A 14,852-nucleotide genomic window follows, 5' to 3' on the forward strand; every position below is an offset into this window, starting at 1 on the left:
GTGGAAGCATTACACAAGGTGATGTGTAATATATGTATATGGTTTAATTTGATTTTCTGAAGTATGGAAGTACAAATTCTGTCTGGAATAATTTCTTTTATACTGGTTCATTGTAGAAAAGAAACATCACCATGCCAAAGACAAAACTGCTTCTAGGTTAATTTTGAATTTTATAAAGTGAATAAGTGAAAAAATATATGTACATTCATTTCAGACTCAACTTATAAATAATTAAATAACTATATAATTATATCTAGTTTTACCCTCAAGCTCAGCCAGCAAAGACATATTCAGCCCATGTAAAAAGAATAAAAATCTGTCTGTAAAATTATACATTGAAGAGTGTAATGGCATTCAAGAGTTTTGTTTAATGTACATTATGCCTCCTGAAACTTAAACTTACACAAGCATTTTCTTCAGGGTGTCTTAAATGTCTTCTTCATCATCTCTTGTCTTCTTTATCATCTCTTATCTTACCTCTGGTCTAAGGTTGGGGTGGAGCTGGGGAGCAGGTACAGACTCAGCACCCCTTCAAGTCTATTTTGGTTGAATGCTGTATGAAGTATGACAAAGTAACATGAATGATTTTAACACACACACTAAAGAATGTTTTCAAACTAGAGGCCCAATGCATGAAATTTGTGCAAGGGGCTCGGCCCTCACAACCGTGGCAGCTGCTTCAGTCCTCGCAGCGCCGGCTTCATCTGGAAGGTCATCTGGAAGGACGTCCAGAAGGTTGTTTGGCTGTCCGGTCTAATTAGCATATTACGCTTTTATTATTATAGATGAGTGTCATTCCTCTAAAAGTACTTCTCTCAGTACTTACCCTAATGATGCTGTCATTATGCAGGACATGTTTCAATCTCTTCTTTTGGAATGCAGTTAATAAGTAATAGTTGATTGCTTTTCCATGTTGTTCATTATATTGGTTCTGAACAAATTCTTAGCATTAAAAAATATCCCTTGCCCTGACTGGTTTGGCTCAGTGAATAGAGCATCAGCCTTCAGACTGCATGGTCCCAGGTTTGATTCCGATCAAGGGCATGTACCTTGGTTGCGGGCATATCCCCAGTAGAGGGTGTGCAGGAGGCAGCTGATTGATGTTTCTCTCTCATCGATGGTTCTAACTCTCCCTCTCCCTTCCTCTCTCTGTAAAAAATCAATAAAATATATATATTTTTAAAAATCCCTTATTATCTGGCCTTTGGCTACTTATTTTTTACTAGTGCCTCAGTGCACGAATTCGTGCACATTGAAAGGAAATTAATTAGAAGAAATATTTTAATATCGCTATTCGCCCTTTCTCTATAATAGAAGTGTCAACCAAATTCAAAATCGACAATGACAGATTGAAACACATGCGTGCAATTGGCCAACCTCCTGCAGCCTCTCCAGTAGAAAGAGCTTTATACTGGTATGTATCAAGCATGCACAAGTCAACTTAGCCTTTTATGTATATACTAGAGGCCCGGTGCATGGAAGTTTGTGCATGGGGGGGGGGGGGTCCCTCAGCCTGGCCTGCACCCTCTCACAATCTGGGACCCCTCAGGGGAAGTTTGACTGCCAGTTTAGGCCCAATCCCTGTGGGGAGGGGCTGCAGGAGGTTGGCCAGCTGGCCAGCCCCCCCCATAGGAGTGGGGGAGTGATCAGGGGCGAGGCTGGCCAGAGGGAGGGGCTACAGGCCAATCAGGGTGGTGGGGGTCCATTGGGGGCAGGGCCAGCCAGGGGGGAGAGGCTGCAGGAGGTTGGCAGCCGGCCCCACCCCCTATTGGGTGAGGGGTGTGATCAGGAGCGGGGCAGCTGGGGGGAGGGGCTGCAGTAGGTTGGCCGGTTGGCCCCACCCTGTATTGGCGTGAGGAAGGCAATCAGGGGTGGGGGCTGCAGGCCGATCAGGGTGGTGGGGGCCCATCGGGGGTGGGCTGGCAGGGAGGAAGGACAGGGGTGGTAGGGGGGCGTTTGGCCATCGGCCCCCCCCTTGATCAGGTTGGGAAAGTCTGATCAGGGGCAAGGTGGCCAGGGGGAGGGGCCGTGGGAGGTTGGCCGGCCGGCCCCACCCCCTGATCGGGCCAGTTTGCTGGCCACTGTGGGTGTCATAGTGAATGGTCTACGGTCATTATGGCATTATGGTCACTGGCTTTTTATATGTATAGATTATTATAGATAGAATAAACTTGCTTAATTAGACTTGCTTTCTGATATAGCTAAACTTTTTCCAGCCCAGTTAAGAACCCCAACTTCTCTTTCAGGTAATTGTCAGCAACACAGCAATAAATATCAACACGAAGCAGATTATTATTATAGATCACACAGGGAGAACAAAGGGTAAAATATTTAACTGGAGCAGTGTTTGACTATATTCTGTGCAGTGAGAAAACCTGAAGTCATTTTCAAGACCCACCATTTCTTACTTCTTTTCAGTTGTGTCAAGTTTCTAAACTTTCTAAATCTCCATTTTCCGGCTGATGAAAAGATTATAGGATTCCACTGAGTCTCCTATCTACCTACTCCAGGACTTCTGTGAGGATCAAATAAGATGAGGCACTGGAAAATGCTTCACAGACATTGGTTAAAGTGTGAAATGTTTCCACCTGGCTATAAAGCAAGTTGTGTTCCTGGGCTGAAGAAACTCCAAGGAGGCTAGTCGCTAGGAAGAGGAAGCTGGGCATTGCTACATGATGTCATTACCCAGCGTCATTACCCGGCACCCACAGTCACCGTTTCCGGGTTGGCCATGGGGTCTTGGCAGCATTCCTGCGATTTAGTGGGCTGTCGCTCTGGGGTGGTGGTGGGGCCTGTGTCCCACTTGTGGCAAGCCAAGTGTTGCTTTGTCGGTGCCAGGTCCACACTGCTGTTTCTCTGTAAATGGCCAGTGCACATCATGGCAGCTCTTGTGTTGAGCATCTTCCCCATGGTCAATGTGTGTCATAGTGACCAGTCGGATGGGCGGAGGGACACTTAGCATATTAGCCTTTTATATATATAGATTACTGGCCTTTCATACCCACTCATCCTCTCACTTTTTGTGCTCCAGGCATGATAAAAATGCGCAGTTCCTAGCATACTCTTTGTATTTGCATATGCCATTCCCTTTGCTTGAAAGCTCCTCCTCTTATTACTGGAGATCACTTCCTTTAGAAAATCTTTTCTGACCCCACCTCCCATCCCCCCCCAATCTGTTTAACTACATTCTATTTAACTGGACCTTAGAAGTACCAAGGTCACCTCAATCCACCAAATTGTTGAGTGTCTTCATTTGCACCTCTCCCTAACTAGTCAGTGAGCTCCCTGAAGGTAGACATTGTATCTTTTTTATCTGTACCCTCAGGGACCAACAGTATTGACTCACAAGTGTTGTTCAATAAAGGTTTGTCCAATGATGGCTTGTGAATGGAAATAAAGGTTTGTCATAAGATTTGTGAATAGGAATTTGAATGAAGTGGGTAAGTTAAGATAACTCTGAAGCAAACATTCATTTGATTGAGACCTAATACAGTTCAAGAATTACTGAAATATTTAATAAATGCTATCAGCAAACTATTTCATCAGTTTAGTAAAATCAGATTCCCTACCTCATTCTAATAAGCATATATACACAATTCCAATTGGATTTAATGTTCATATCTTGTAAAGATGAAACAAGAAACAACTATGACTAATTCTATAATTTTAGTGTGAGGAAGGCCTATTCTAAACATAATACCAAAGTCAGAAACCACAAAGCATAAGTTTAATGGTGGCTCTGAACTAATCTATCACTTTCCAAATGATACCTTCTACTTAGGGTATAAAAGCTATTCTTTTTCCCTCTGAATTATTTTCCAAAATTTAAAAAGTCTAAATATCTGACTATTCAAGAAGATACATGGAAAAAATAAATAATTATTAAAAATACACTAAAGATTATCCAAAAATCTGGAAACACAGGGAAAATAATCTTTTTTACACTTTTATCAGATTACAGCTGGACCAGTTATTTAGAGGCATTTCACCTAAGTGTTGAAGAAAAATATATTGAGCATATTACTTGAAAATGTTAACTAGTATATTGTTTGAAATGTTAGTCCTATGTTTCTGACTTTTTAAATATCCTATTAAGTGTCATTTAACTGTAAAAAAATGGAGCAACCTAAATGTTCAATAAGGAATTATTAGTACATAAATTATCCATACTAAAAATTTTATTGAATTTTATATGACCTGAAAACAAGTTCATGATATACCAGTATTTTGAAATGAAAAGAAAAAATTAAATTAATAACTATTTGTTACAAATTATTTCAATTTTATAAAAACACATATGTGCTATTTATGTAGAAATGTATATAAAAATCTGAAAGGATATACATAAACATATTTAATACTGATTATCTTGTTTGCTTTACTAGGTGTGCCAGTTAAAAATGCAGATTTTTTTCAATACTGTAGATGGAGTTACACATATGTTGATATTTATGTGATTTGATATGTATGCTATTTTGTTGTATTGACAGCAGGCTTCAAAATGTCATATGTCAAATTTTCTGGTGTTAACATCATAGGTATTTTTACGCTTAAAAATGTCGAATTTCGTGCCAAAAAAAAGAGCATTTGTGGGAAATTTTAATTAATTACTTTATTTTGAACAAAAGCGCTGCTGAAAGTTATTGTATACTTTGGGAAGCTTATGGTGAACATGCTCCACCTCAAGATACTTGTGAACACTGGTTTAAACACTTTAAAAGTGATGATTTTGATGTGAAAGACAAAGAATGTCCAGAGCCCTAGCTGGTTTGGCTCAGTGGATAGAGCATTGGCCTGCGGACTGAAGGGTCCCAGGTTCGATTCAAGTCAAGGGCACATGCCTGTGTTGTGGGCTTGATCCCCAGTGGGGGGCATGCAGGAGGCAACCTATCAATGATTCTCTCTCATCACTGATGTTTCTATCTCTCTAACCCTCTCCCTTCCTCTCTGAAATCAATAAAAATATAAAAGAAAAAAAAAAAAAAGAATGTCCAGGTCAACCGAAAAAGTTTAAAGACCAACAATTACAAGCATTGAGACAGAAAAATGGCGGCGGAATAGACAGACGTGTTCCGAGCCTTGTCCCGGAGAAGAAAGAAAGAACAGCTGAGGGTCGCACTAGGAGTGTTTGTTGGCAAGTTGGGGGACAGCTGAACTCCAGAAGAAGGTGGGAGACTGCTAGACAGGGTTCCCCTGACCTGGCAGCTCCCACTGCGTCCCCTCCCAGAGCTGCGGGTTTGGACGCGGAGTCTGCGCCATCTTGAACGGGAAAGTGGAGCTTATCGGAAGCCTGAGAATCCACAACTGCGGCACCCACGGAACAGCTGCGAGCCCCAGAACAACGCTCCCCAATTGGCGCAAACACACGGGTTCAGAGGAGCTCTACACTCCACCACGGAAAGGTCAGATTTCGCCTGGGATAAGGTGAGGTCTCTGGTCCCGGCGGGAGAGAGGAACGCGCGTTTTGCGGGAGCTGGAGGACCAGGGAAGTCTGTGCCTAGAAAAATCCGTGGCTGTTGGGGCTGGCGTGATCTGTGAATGTGGAAGGGGGTACTCAGAGCTGCTAACAGAAGCGCTCCCTAAAAAGCAACCCATTTTGATCTGACGTGCAGGGACACCCTAAGAATTTCAGGGGTGTGCTAGACTTACGCGCAGCCACGTAGTGCGCACACTTGGGCTTTTTCCTCTTGAAATTCTTGATTCTGATTACTAAGCCCAATACATAGGATCACCCAGTTGGGGACACCCTGGGAGACTGCAGGGGAAAGTTGTTTTTTTGGAACCTGGGGATTGGAGCGGGGAGTGACCATCAGAGAGCCAGCTCTGAGGCAGCCCACTCCCACAAACCGGTAGTGAGTGCCACAGGGAAAGAAGGCTCTAACACTCCCTAGAGAGGCCATAGATAAACCCGGAAGTCAATCCGGAAACACTGCCACCCAGGGGCTGAATCACAAATTGACTCTTGTGTAATCAAAAATAAAGGAATACGAGAAATTAAGACACACCGCCTGCTTAAAATCAGGACTGGCTTACATCACTGAAGAGCAGTGGAACGCAGGGAACTGCAATACTGTCCGGACTGAGAAACAGGCGTGCCAAACAGAACAACAGAGGAAGTGAATGACCTTCACTACTCCACATTTTATTTTTATTTTTTATTTTTTTATTTTCATTTTTTGCATCTTTTACTCAAGAAACTAATTTTTTTTCTTTTTTCCTCACTTGATTTTACCTTTTTAATTATTACATTTTTATTTTCAATCCGTATTATTACTACTGCTATTTTATCTTTTTTTTTTTAAATGTCATTTTATTTTCTCTTCATTTTGTTTTGGGATTAATGTTCTACATTCTATTTTTATCTTTCCTTTAGCATCATTTTACTCTATCTCAACTCTACCTTTATGCCATCACTCTCTTCCTCACTTTTCCCTTTTCAGTGTCCTGTTTATCTTACCCCTTTCCTGCTTTAGATTTTCCCTATTCTTTCTGTTTACCCCCTTTTAAAATTTCACCCTACTTATATATCTAATCTTCAATCCCTGCTCCAAGTCCATACACACCTCTCTCTTCGCTGTCTTAACAATCCAAAAAATTGTTTTTCTCTCTGTCCTTTTGTTGTTGTTCGCTTGAATGTAGATTATATCGAATTTTTATGCTTTTTTGTGAGATTGTTTTGCTTATTCTTCTTTTGTTTATTTTTTTGTTTGTTTAGTGCTTCTGTTTTCCCTTGCCTCACTCAATATTACTTGGTGTTGTAGTTTGTATTAATACCCAGGAACTTGTTGCTGGCATTTGCTGGGATAAGTGATTGTTCTATTGGAGTTTTATCCCCAATATATATAGTCTGTTTCCCTTTCTCTCTTAGTCTCTTTCTTATCTCTCTTACTTTTTTTTTCTTCTTTTTTTCCCTTTTCCCAATTTCATTTTGACACTCCTTTTTTTTCTTCTCCTTCTTTCTTTCTTTTTCCTCTTCTTCTTTCTCTCCTATCCCCTAATTTACCTTTCTCTGGTGGCCACCTTTATTGGAGGTTATTAATATCGTGAATACATTTCTGTTCAGAGCCTTGTGTGTTGTACCTGGTAGTGCTGTATTTTGTGCCTTTAAATCAACGCAGGAGAGAGAGAACTACATAACCAGACACCCAGAGAAGAGAGATCATGGGGAGACAAAGAAACAGCCCGCATATGAAAGAAAAACAGGCATCACCAGAAAAGGAAGTTAACGAAATGGAGGCAAGCAACCTTCCAGAAAAAGAATTCAGAGAAATGGTCATAAGGTGGCTGAAAAGAATGGAAGACAAATTCGACAATATGAGCAAGAACCAAGAGGAAATGAAGAAGAACCAAGAAGAAATGAAAAATGACATCGCTGCTGTAAAGAACTCAATAGAAAGCATCAAGAGTAGACTAGAAGAAGCAGAGGACCGCATCAGTGAGCTAGAAGACAAGATGGGAAAAAATACCCAAGTAGAGCAACTTCTAGAAAAAAAAAATTAAAAGGCAGGAGGAGAGCCTAAGGGAACTTTGGGACAACACGAAACAAAACAACATCCGCATAATAGGGGTTCCAGAAGGAAAAGGAAGCTGAGCAAGGAATAGAAAACCTCTTTGAAGAAATAATGACAGAAAATTTCCCGGATATAGAGAAGAAAAAACCCACACAAATCCAAGAAGCTCACAGAGTCCCAAGCAAAATGAACCCCAAAAGACCGACGCCAAGGCACATTATAATTAAATTGGCAAACACCAACGACAAAGTAAGAATCTTAAAAGCGGCAAGAGAGAGACAGAAAGTTACCTACAAAGGAACCCCCATCAGACTAGCAACTGATTTCTCAACAGAAACTCATCAGGCCAGAAGGGAATGGAATGAAATATACAAAGTCATGCAAAGGAAGGGTCTGAATCCAAGAATACTGTACCCAGCAAGGCTATCAATCAAAATTGAAGGTGAAATCAGGAGCTTCACAGACAAAAAAGGACTAAGGGAATTTATTACCACCAAACCAGCAATGCAAGAAATGCTAAAGGGTCTGCTGTAAAAAAAAAAAGAAGAAATTGGAAGCGAAGAAGGAACACAGGTGTAAAGAATAGGAATGGCAACAAATAAGTACCTATCAATAATAACTTTAAATGTAAACGGATTAAATGCCCCAATCAAAAGACATAGGGTAACAGATTGGATAAGAAAACATGACCCATATATCTGCTATCTACAAGAAATCCACCTCAGAAAAAAAGACGCACACAGACTGAGGGTGAAGGGATGGAAAAAGGTTTTCCAGGCAAATGGAACTGAAAAAAAAACTGGGGTAGCAATACTTATATCTGACAAATTAGATCTCAAACTGAATGACATAACAAGAGATAAGGAAGGCCACTTCATAATACTAAAGGGAGCAATCTAACAAGAAGAAATAACTCTGGTACACGTATATGCACCCAATACAGGAGCACCCAAATACATAGAAAAAACTCCTGGAGGATATCAAGGGAGAGATTGACAGCAATACAATCATAGTAGGAGACTTTAATACCCCACTATCACCATTGGACAAATCCTCTAAACAAAAAATCAGCAAAGAAACATCAATCCTAAATGACTCACAAGACCAGATGGAATTAATTGACATCTTCAGAACATTTCACCCCAAAGCCACAGAATATACATTCTTCTCAAGTGCACATGGGTCATTTTCAAAGATAGACCATATGTTGGGACATAGGCAAAGTCTCTTCAAATTCAAGAAGATAGAAATCATATCAAGCATCTTCTCAGACCACAGTGGCATAAAACTGGAAATCAACTACAATAAAAACAACCCAAAGAAATCAAACACATGGAGGCTAAACAGCATGCTATTAAACCATGACTGGGTTACCAGAGAGATCAAAGAAGAAATAAAAAACATCATGGCAACAAATGACAATGAAAACACTACAATCCAAAATCTATGGGACACAGCGAAAGCAGTCTTGAGAGGGAAGTTCATAGCTCTACAAGCCTACTGCAAAAAACAAGAAACAATGGTAATAAATTACCTAACCCAACAACTCAAAGAGTTAGAAAAAGAGCAACAAGAAAAGCCCAGTGTAAGCAGAAGGAAGGAAATAATAAAGATCAGAGCACAGATAAATGACATAGAGACCAAAGAAACAATACAAAAGATCAACAAAACCAAGAGCTGGTTCTTTGAAAGGATAAACAAGATTAATGAACCTCTAGCCAAGCTTACCAAGAAGCAAAGAGAGAGGACCCAAATAAACAAAATCAGAAATGAAAGAGGAGAAATAACAACAGATTCCGCCGAAATACAAAGGATTGTTAAAAAATACTACGAACAACACTATTCCAAAAAACTGGACAACCTGGAGGAAATAAACATATTCCTAGAAAAATATAACCTTCCAAAACTCAATCAAGAAGAATCTAAACAGCTCAATATGCCAGTAACTATGGAAAAAATTGAAGCAGTCATCAAAGAGCTTCTGGCAAACAAAAGCCCGGGGCCAGACGGCTTCACAGGAGAGTTTTACCAAACATTCAAGGAAGGACTAAAACCTATCCTCCTCAGACTATTCCAAAAAATTCAAGAGGAAGGAACACTTCCAAGCTCCTTCTATGAAGCCAGCATCACCCTAATACCAAAACCAGATAAAGACAACACAATGAAAGAGAATTACAGGCCAATATCCCTCATGAATGTAGATGCCAAAATCCTCAACAAAATTCTAGCAAATCGGATCCAGCAGTACATCAGAAAGATCATACACCATGACCAAGTAGGGTTTATCCCAGGAATGCAAGAATGGTACAATATCCTCAAATCAATAAATGTGATACATCACATAAACAAATTGAGAGATAAAAATCACATAGTCATATCAATTGATGCAGAAAAAGCATTTGACAAAATCCAACACCCTTTCTTGATAAAAACTCTCAACAAGGTGGGAATAGAAGGATCATACCTCAACATAATAAAAGCTATATATGATAAACCCACAGCTAACATCATACTCAATGGACAAAAACTAAAACCATTTCCCCTAAGAACAGGAACAAGACAAGGATGCCCACTCTCACCACTCCTGTTTGACATAGTACTGGAAGTATTAGCCATTGCAATTAGACAAGAAGAAGAAATAAAAGGCATCCAAATTGGAAAAGAAGTAAAGCTGTCCTTATTTGCAGATGACATGATATTGTACATAAAAAATCCGAAATACTCCATCAAAAAACTAACAGACTTAATAAATGAATTCGGCAATGTAGCAGGATACAAAATTAACGCCAAGAAATCTATGGCATTTCTATACACCAACAGTGAACTTACAGAAAGAGAGACTAAAAAAGCAATCCCATTTTCCATCGCACCAAAAAAATTAAGATACTTAGGAATAAACCTAACCAAGGAGGTAAAAGACCTATATGCGGAAAACTACAGGACACTGAAAAAAGAGATAGAGGAAGATGTAAATAGATGGAAGAACATACCATGTTCATGGATTGGTAGAATCAACATCATCAAAATGTCCATATTACCCAAAGCAATCTATAGATTCAATGCATTCCCCATTAAAATACCAATGGCATATTTCACAGACCTAGAAAGAACTCTCCAAAAATTCATCTGGAATAAAAAAAGACCCCGAATAGCCACAGCAATCCTGAGAAAGAAGAATAAAGTAGGAGGGATCTCAATACCAGATTTCAAGCTGTATTACAAAGCCACTGTCCTCAAAACAGCCTGGTACTGGCACAAGAACAGACATATAGATCAATGGAATAGAATAGAGAATCCAGATATCGATCCTAACCAATATGCGCAATTAATATTTGACAAAGGAGGCATGAGCATACAATGGAGTCAAGACAGTCTCTTCAATAAATGGTGTTGGGAAAATTGGACAGATACATGCAAAAAAATGAAACTAGATCACCAACTTACACCATACAAAAAAATAAACTCAAAATGGATACAGGACTTAAATATAAGACGGGAAACCATAAAAATACTAGAGGAATCCATAGGCAGCAAAATCTCAGACATATGCCAAAAGAACTTTTTCACTGATACTGCCCCTAGGGCAATGGAAGCCAAAGAGAAAATAAACAAATGGGACTACATCAAAATAAAAAGCTTTTGTACAGCAAAAGAAACCATCAACAAAACAACCAGAAAGCCCACTGTATGGGAGAACATATTTGCAAATGTTATCACTGATAAAGGTTTAATTTCCAACATCTACAGGCAGCTTATACAACTTAATAAAAGGAAGATCAATGATCCAATAAAAAAATGGGCAACGGACCTAAATAGAATCTTTTCGAAAGAAGACAGAAGGAAGGCCAAGAGACACATGAAAACATGCTCAAAGTCACTAATTATCCGAGAGATGCAAATCAAAACGACAATGCGATACCATCTCACACCTGTCAGAATGGCTATCATCAACAAATCAACAAACGACAAGTGTTGGCGAGGATGGGGAGAAAAAGGAACCCTCGTGCACTGCTGGTGGGAATGCAGACTGGTGCAGCCACTGTGGAGAACAGTATGTAGTTTCCTCAAAAAACTGAAAATGGAACTCCCATTTGACCCAGTAATCCCACTCCTAGGAATATATCCTAAGAAACCAGAAACACCAATCAGAAAGGATATATGCACCCCTATGTTCATAGCAGCACAATTTACAATAGCTAAGATTTGGAAACAGCCTAGGTGCCCGTCAGCAGATGACTGGATCAGAAAACTATGGTACACCTACACAATGGAATACTATGCTGCCATAAAAAAGAAGGAATTACTACCATTTGTAGGCACCTGGATGGAATTAGAGAACATTATGCTAAGTGAAATAAGCCAGTCAATGAAAGAAAAATACCACATGATCTCACTCATTTGGGGATAATGAAAAACATTATAAACTGATGAACAAAAAGATAGATACAGAGGCAGTAAAGCATCAAACAGACTGTCAAATTACAGTGGTAAGGTTAGGGAGAGGTGGGGGAAATAAGAGATCAACTGAAGGACTTGTATGCATGCATATAAGAGTAACCAACGGATGCAAAACATTGGGGGGTGAGGGCATGTATGGGAGTGGGGGGGGCAATGGTAAGATATGTACACATATAATACCTTAATAAAAAATTTTTTTGAAAAAAAAATAATAAAAAATAAATTAAAAAATTAATAATAAAAAAAACAATTACAAGCATTATTGGATTAAGATGCATGTCAAACTCAAAAACTTGCAGAAAGATTAAACATTGCTCAGCAAACAATTTCCGATTGTTTACAAGCAATGGGAGATATTTTAAAGGAAGGAAAATGGGTGCCACATCAACTGAATGAAAGACAAATGGAAAACCAAAAAGTCATCAGTAAAATGTTGCTTCAACAACACAAAAGTCTTTTTTGCATCAAATTGTGACTGGCAATGAAAAGTGGATTTATTTTGAGAATCCCAAATGCACAAAATCATGGGTTGATCCAGGTCAACCATCAACATCGACTGAAAGGCCAAATCACTTCGGAAAGAAGACAATGCTCTGCGTTTGGTGGGATCAGAAAAGTGTGTCTATTATAAGCTTCTAAAACCAGGTGAAACCGTTAATACTGATTGCTACCGACAACAAATAATCAATTTGAACCACACTTTGAACGTAAAACGACCAGAATGTGACAGAAGACACGGCAAAGTAATTTTGCTTCATGATGACGCACCATCACACACTTCAAAACCAATTAAAGACAAGCTGAAAGATCTTGCCTGGGAAGTATTAACCCACCCACTGTATTCACCAGACCTTGCTCCTTCAGATTACCATGTGTTCAGATTGATGGCACACGCACTTTCTGAGCAGCACTTCAAAATGTATGAAGTGGAAAATTGGGTCTCTGAATGGTTTGCCTCAAATCAAGGAAAATTCTATTGGGACGGTATCCACAAATTACCTGAAAGATGGGGGAAATGTGTAGCTAGTGATGGACATTACTTTGAATAAAGCACTTTTGATGTTTCTCTTGAAATTATTGTGTTTTCTTTTATTACAAAATTCATATTATTAACCGGTTAATAGCTAATTAATCCACATTATTAACCAGTTAATAGTTAATCTGCACTATTAACTGGCTAATAATTAATCTGCATTTTAACCGATCAATAGTTAACCCACATTTTTAACCTATTAATAATTAAACCGCATTATTAACCAGTTAATAGATAGTCTGCACCATTAACTGGTTAATAATTAATCTGCATTTTAATCAGTTAATAGTTAATCTGCATTATTAACTTTGTAATCAAAACATGATAATTTTAAGAGAAACATCAAAAGTGCTTTATTCCAAGTAATGTCCATCACTAGCTACACATTTCCCCCATCTTTGAGGTAATTTGTGGATACCATCCCAATAGAATTTTTCTTGTTTTGAGGCAAACCATTCAGAGACCCAATTTTCCACTTCTTCGTACATTTTGAATTGCTGCTCAGAAAGTGCATGTGCCATCGATTGGAACAAGTGGTAATCTGAAGGAGCAATACAACAAAATAGCATACATATCAAATCGCATATATATCAGCATATGTGTAACTCCATCTATTGAAAAAAATCCGCATTATTAACCAGTATACCTAGTATCTGTAAGTTTCTAACATTTCAACTATAAGTATAGATAATTTATAAAATGGGGATAAGAAGACAAAGAGTAGAAGGCCTTATTCAAAACCAAAGCCAACACTGATTAAGCTTATTAAACAATAAAGTTACTGAAATGAAAAATAAACTAGATTGTGAAATCATTGTATATGATTTCAAATTATTTCCTGCCACCCTGTGGAGAATACTGATCATTGCAGGATTGAAATAAGCAAAATCTGGAACCATGAAAAGTCTATAAATGCAGATGAAGTTACAGGAGCACGGCCCAAGAAGTTGTTTAGTTAAAACTGTTCATCATTTGATCAGTTTTGTTTTCTCTGCCAGCTATTTAACAAAATTTCTAGAATAGGAGGACGATAATAATACCTAATACATATATGATTACAATATACCAAGTACTGTTCTCATATACAGGGTAGCTAAAGTAAGTTTACAGTTGTGAGTATGCAAGACAGTTTATTCTTGCATTATTATTTTTGTATTATTTGCCATATGAACAACTGTAAACCTACTTTTGTTCACCCCTGTATACATATATATATATATATATATGACTTTATCTCACAAAAACCCTACTAAGTAGTTATTATCTCCCTCCCCTACCCCACCCCCCCCCATTTTATCAATGAGACACAGAGAGTTTAACCACCTACCAACAGTGAGTAAATGTTAAAGCAGTGCAAACCCAAGAGCTGCATTTGGGATCAATGATTTAAATTTTTGAGCTTTTCAGTTACTCTATGCCCCACCACTCCCTAATGCTTTGCCCAAATAATAGACTGCTGGGCCTTTGTAGGGATTTAGTGATTTTTCTGAGAGGGATTATGATGTTCTCCAAACTAATCCTATTTCCTTGAAGTTGTAGAGCAGGTTTGCTACTCAAAGAATGATCCACAGACCTGGACCCTTTAGAGAACTGTTTGTTAATTGGTCTGCAGCAAGAATAGTACAGAAATTGAGAGTAAGCATTTAGAAACCTTTATGGAAATTAAACAGGTAATTGATGGGTACTGGCTCTAATGATAAAATGTTTATCTTATTTTTATCTTACCAAAGCATGGTCCACAACTAATTGAAAATTAAAAAAAAAAAAAAAAGAAAGAAGAATTGATCGCTTCCTACATTACAGTTTGAGAATTTACTCTTTTAAGGCTGTTCACCCTCGAGTTTTACCAA

This window comes from Plecotus auritus (genome assembly GCF_963455305.1).
Source record: "Plecotus auritus genome assembly, chromosome: 1".
NCBI lineage: Eukaryota > Metazoa > Chordata > Mammalia > Chiroptera > Vespertilionidae > Plecotus > Plecotus auritus.